This window comes from Otolemur garnettii, unplaced genomic scaffold, assembly GCF_000181295.1.
Source record: "Otolemur garnettii isolate 467f Iridium unplaced genomic scaffold, OtoGar3 scaffold00218, whole genome shotgun sequence".
NCBI lineage: Eukaryota > Metazoa > Chordata > Mammalia > Primates > Galagidae > Otolemur > Otolemur garnettii.
The window spans coordinates 327,442-333,880 of NW_003852613.1; positions in this window are offsets into that span (position 1 = coordinate 327,442).

Consider the following 6,439-nt stretch of genomic DNA (forward strand, 5'->3'; position numbering starts at 1 on the left):
AAAAAAAAAAAAAGAATAAAATCTCAGGCTGGGCACAGTGGCTCATGCCTATAATTCCAGCTGTCTGGGAGGCTGAGGTGGGTGGATTGCCAGAGTTCAGGAATTTGAGACCAGCCTTAGCCTGAGCAAGACCCTGTCTCTAAAAATAACCAGGTGTTGTGGAGGGCTCCTGTAGTCCCAGCTACTTGAGAGGCTGAGGCAAGAGAATCACTCCCCAGGTAGTGGAGAGGTATGTGGCCCAAGAGTTTGAGGTTGCTGTGAGCTATGATGCCACAGCACTCTACCCAGGCCGATGGAGTGAGATTCTGTCTCAAAAAGAAAAAAAGAAAAAGAAAAGCAGACAGAAGCTCTTCCTGTATACAGCACAGCTGCTCCTGGCCCTCTGCGTGCACGGCCCAACTCACGACTCACCTTCGCGCTCTGAGCGGAGAGAGGGAGGAAACCAATGTCCTTTAAAGGAGGCCTTTGGGGATGTGTCAGTTGTCAGTGTCCCCAGCCTGCCCACTTGCTACACTCGGTCAGACCACAATGGCTCTCCTGACACTGTCCCCTCTGCTGGCTGTTCCCCCCAGTGCCCTCCACAGGCCCCCTTCCTTCTCCTGCAGCCCTTGGTGAGGAAATTTTGATCTGTCCTTGCCTCCCCCAACCCCATCACACACCGTTCCTCAAACCTGTCCTCTAGTCCTGAGGGCTCTCTGTCACAAACTACTGGCCCACCTGTGAGTGCACTGGTCACCTAAATGAGCTGCCGTCTGCAAAGCACTCGGACCACTGCTGGTCACAGTGATACGCAAGTGCTTGCTGAGAAAGTTTAAATAAAAACCCACGTCCCAGCTTTGACCTCCTCTTGGTACCTCTGATGCCAGGGCTCTGAGCTGGATTATTCTAGAACCCCCTCAGTAGCCACTTACCCTTCTCCCACGGTACCTAGGCGGACCCACCCCCGGCCATGGGGCCTTTACGCCAGCCCCTCCCACTGTCCAGCCCCTCCCACTGTCCGGCCCCTCCCACTGTCCGGTCCCTCCCACTATCCAGCCCCTCCCACCGTCCGGCCCCTCCCACTGTCCGCTGCCTCCTTTGCTTTCTTCCAGGCTCAACCTAACACACACTTCTAGGGAAGCCTCGATGGTCATCCTGTCCCTGACCCCTGACCGCAACTCAGTCCCCACAGCCCTGCCCCTGCACCCACATGCTCAGCACTGCCTGCCGGCTGCACACGTTCCTGCTGCCTTTCCTGCCAACCCCTCCTGGACAGAGTCCACCAGGATCACACATGGCAGGATGAGACCAATGGAGGGACAGCCTGTCTCCACTGCAGCGATGGGACATCCTGGCCAAGGGCATAGGCCACAGTCAACAGGGGCTGGGATTCAAAGCACAGGCAGCTGTGGCCCCACAGCAAACCCCTCCACCCACCAGAACACTGTACCCCCAGCCCTCTGCCTCCCACACTCTCCATGCAGGGATGCCTGGGACACCTATGCCCAAAACTCGCATGCCTGAAGGGCCATGGCCTTTCCTCCTGTGGGGTGGGTTATTCCTTAGCAGACCAGGCAGCCCCTTCCTCAGCCTAAAGGCAGCACCCTGATAGTGCCCCTGTCTTTCCTAAGGGACAGGAACCGTCAGGGCCATCTCCCTCAGGCCCTGTGAATGCTGAGACCAGCAAAGCTGACCACAGCCAAGCTACATGGGGACGGGTGGAAGAGTGGTCTGAGGGGCTTTTCTGATCAGCCAGCTCACTGATAAGGCCAGAAAGACAATTGGCAGGGGCCTGAGGGCGGTGCCGTCTGGCTTCCTGAGGCCCATGCGCCCAGGCCCAGGAATATGCTACTCCAATCCCAATGTTGGGGTCTAGGGACCCACCCACCTGGCTCTTGGGTTTTCCCACTGCTCCAGAGTGAACACCACTCTCATCACCCACACCACAGCCTCTGAAGAATCCTAGTAGCCCACAAAAACCTGCATGCCTTTGCTGTGGCCTGTGGCCAAAGCAACAACTCAATGTGGCTGTGAGAAGAGAAGTGGTGTGACGCTCGGCGCCTGTGGCTCAAGCGGCTAAGGCGCCAGCCACATACACCTGAGCTGCTGGGTTCGAATCCAGCCTGGACCAGCCAAACAACAATGACAGCTGCAACCAAAAATAGTTGGGTGTTGTGGCCGGCGCCTGTATTCCCAGCTACTTGGGAGGTGGAGACAGGAGAATCACTTAAGCCCAGGAGTTGGAGGCTGCTGTGAGCTGTGATGCCACAGCACTCTACCCAGGGGGACAGCTTGAGGCTCTGTCTCATAAAAAAAAAAAAAAAAAGAGAGAGAGAGAGAAGTGGTGTGAGGTGAAGGCGTGAGGGCCAGGGACAGACCTGAGGGAGCTTGGCCACCTGAGCAGCACCCTGTGGATAGTGCTGCCTTAATTGCCAGCACCCCATAGGTGTCAATGCCCCAAAGGGCAAGGCCTGTGACCTCAAGGGCAGACTGGGCTGACTGCCTGCCTGCCTGAGGCTGAGCCGTTAGGGCCAGCTCCAGAGAAGCTTCATTGAACCTGCAGGCTCTGCCCACTGCACATGGCACATCACTCTGTGCACCCTGCTATGGGCTCTGTCCCCCACATTCCTGGGTGGAAGCCCTGACCCCACACCTCAGAATGTGACCATGTTTGGGTAATCAAGTCAAATGAGGTCATGAGGGTATGGCCTGACCCAGTAAGGTTTCCTTACACAAGGAGGTGAGAACACAGGCAGGCAGGGAGGGATGACCCTGTGAGGACATAGGGAGGAGGTAGCCAGTGGCCAACCCAGGGGAGAGGCCTCAGCCGACTATGCCCATAACTCAATATTGGACGTCCGGCCTCCAGAGCTGTGAGATCATAAATATTATCAGTCTGCTCTGCTTTGCCCGGCAGCCCTGCAAACTTGCACCTGGCCATCCCTCCTCCAGAGCCCCCTTCCCAGCCCTGGCACCAATGATAGTGCGGGAGGAAGGGCTGAGGCTTCTCGCTGGACCACAGCCCAGAGCCCCCTTCCCAGCCCTGGCACCAACCATAGTGCGGGAGGAGGGGCTGAGGCTTCTCGCTGGACCACAGCCCAGAGTCCCCTTCTCAGCTCTGGCACCAACCATAGTGCGGGAGGAGGGGCTGAGGCTTCTTGCTGGACCACAGCCCAGCTATGGAGGCTCAATGTTACCTGTCATTGCTTGTTACCACTATCATCATTGTTCACCTGCTGCCTGTCCCATAGCAGGGTCCAGGAGGTCGGGACCACAGCTTGTGCCCCATTTCCCTCCCTCAACAATCCCAGGGCTTGGAACACAACACACTCAAAAGTGCAGGCTCCTTCCAGGTGACCTGGATGCGCAGCTGACAGCAATAGGCAATGCTGTCGCTTCAACGCTGGCCCTGGCTTCACCCTGGGAGGACACCTGCAGAGGGCAGCTGGCTGGGACTGTGGCCAGAAAGAGCAGCTGAACATGAAGTAGGTTTGTCCCAAAATTGTTGGGGAATGGCATTTTCTTAGATCCACTGGTTGGCAACGTTAGGAGATGCCACCTGGCAGCCAGCTGCAGAGTCCCTTCCTAGGCTGGCCACACAGGGGGGAGGGGTCTGGGCACGAGTGTGAGGAGTGCTGTGTGGCTGTCACATCTCATGCCTCACATCACCTAAGGGGCTGCTCAGTGCTGAGGGAAGTACCTGGGGGGGCCTTCCTCCCCACCTCTCAGTTTTAGTTGGTGAAGTACAGTGGCAGCCTAGCCTGAAGGGACCTTAGCTGCCCATGCCAGGTGTCTGGTCTCCCAAGAGTCTGTGGAGACCACCTTCCCCAGCCCTGCTCCCACCGGTTGGAGATGTCACCATTCAGAGCTGGGTCCTGGCAGCTTCCTGGTGCCTGGCCACTTCCTGCCTCCTCTCAGTTGGCTCCCTCCTCCCAGCCTGGAGCTGTGGAAAGGCGGGTGTGTGTATGGCCTGCGCAGGGTGAGGGCCAAGGCCTGAGGGTTCACATGTCCACAGGTTCTTATTCAGATTCTAGAAAGGGGACCATGCAGGTGCAGGACAGGACCCACCAGCCCTGTGCTCAGCAGTAGTAATGTCCTGCAGCACACAGCACCTGGGGCCTTGGATCACTCAGTCTGGTGCTTACCAGGTCATTTTCGAAAAGAGTCACAGGCTTCCTTCCACACCTGCAGTGCCTCTTGATGAATGACCTTTTAGCAGGTCTTGCAGGAAAATTCCCTTGGAATATATAGCACCAGGGACACTTCCTCAACCCACCAAGATGGAAACGAACTTGCATTCTCACTGCCCCGATCTTGGCTCCCTGCTCTGAGCCAGGTAAGATGCCCATCCGGAAACATAGATTGCATTTTTTTCTTTTTGAGACAGTCTTACTCTGTCCCCCTGGGCAGAGTGCCGTGGTGTCACAACTCACAGCAACCTCAAACTCTTGGGCTCAATCAATTCTCTTGCCTCAGCCTCCCAAGTAGCTGGTATTACTACAAGCACCCGCCACAACACCTGGCTACTTTTTTTTTTATTGCAGTGTTTTTTGGCTGGGGCTGGGTTTGAATTCACCACCTCCCGTATATGGGGCCAGCACCCTACTCCTTTGAGCCACAGGTGCTGCCTGAACATCTGGCTATTTTTAGAGACAAGTTCTCACTGTTGCTCAGGCTGGTCTCAAACTCCTGAGCTCAACCAGTCCACCCACCTGGCCTCCCAGAGTGCTGGAATTACAGGTATGAGCCATCAGGACAGGCCATGCCCACTTTTCACTGTGCCTGCACCTCTTCAGTGCCACACTCCCCACCACACAGAAGTCCCTTACCATAATCCACTTCAAATGGCTTTTGAAAAAATGCAGTTTTCTCTTAGCAATGAGGTCTTATCTGTCACCCAGGATGGAGTGCACTGGCTATTCACAGGCACTGTAGCTTCCATGGCTGGCCTCAAGTGTTCCAAGCAGCTGGGACTACACCTGTACCACGTGTACCACGCCTGGCTGGAAAGAGACATATCTTGAGCAAGCTATGATTGCACCACCATACTCCAACCTAGGTGACAGAGCAAAACCAGTCTCCTGGGAGGGAGTGGGGAAGAAGTCATATTAGGGTGGCGCCTGTAGCTCAGTCAGCAAGGGTGCTAGCCACATACACCTAGGGTGGCGGGTTTGAACCTAGTCGAAGTCCACTAAGCAACAATGACAACTGCAACCAAAAAGTAGCCGGGGATTACGTCAGGCACTTGTAGTCCCAGCTACTCAGAAGGCTGAGGCAAAATGATCGCTTGAGCCAGTTTGACACTGCTGTAAACTAAAAAAAAGACAAGAAAGAAAACAACTCCAGTACTAAAAGGCGCTAGTCTCAGGCAGCACCTGTAGCTCAGTGGGTAGGGCACTGGCCATATACACCAAGGCTGGTGGGTTCAAACCTGGCCCGGGCCTGCTAAACAACAATGACAACTGCAACCAATAAAAGGCACTAGTCTAAAGGTGCTGGTTGGGCTTAACAAGGCCTTTGCCTCAGCCCCTCTCCCCCAGAGGCCTGCTTGGCCTCCCCCATCCCACCATGCAAGGACAAGTGTGATAAACACCACACATCTTCAGTGCCACTCATTTACTTCCAAGCAGCTTTCTGAACAAATTGGTAGTCCACCTGTTTAAGTCTTTAAGGGCAGTGCCTGTGGCTCAGTAGGTAGGGCGCTGGCCCCATATACTGAGGGAGGTGGGTTCAAACCCGGCCCCGGCCAAATTGCAACAAAAAAATAGCCAGGCGTTGTGGTGGGCGCCTGTAGTTCCAGCTACTCAGGAGGCTGAGGCAAGAAAATTGCCTAAGCCCAGGAGTTGGAGATTGCTGTGAGCTGTGACACCATAGCACTCTATTGAGGATAATAAAGTGAGACTCTGTCTCATTTAAAAAAAAAAAAAAATAGAGATCCGTCCTTTGCACAGTGGCGGCTGACCTCGGTGGCCTCCGAATAACAGCTAGGGAAGGGGACTGGAAATGGCTTTGATCTTTTTTCTTCTTAACTTAAAGGCCGCCGTGAAGCAGAGGGATGGAGGGTCAGGGAATTTGGAGACTCAGAAACGAGAGCTGACAGGAGGGATCATGTGAAGCTATAGAGTTAAGTCAGGCAGTGTTATTTCCTAGAGCGTGGTCTCCTAAGCCAAAATGAAGTTCAATCCCTTTGTGACTTCGGACCGAAGCAAGAACCGCAAAAGACATTTCAATGCACCTTCCCACATTCGCAGGAAGATTATGTCTTCCCCTCTTTCCAAAGAGCTGAGACAGAAGTACAATGTTCGATCCATGCCCATCCGAAAGGATGATGAAGTTCAGGTTGTCCGGGGCCTTATAAAGGTCAGCAGATTGGTAAAGTAGTCCAGGTTTACAAGAAGAAATATGTCATCTACATTGAGCGGGTGCAGCGAGAAAAGGCTAATGGCACAACTGTCCATGT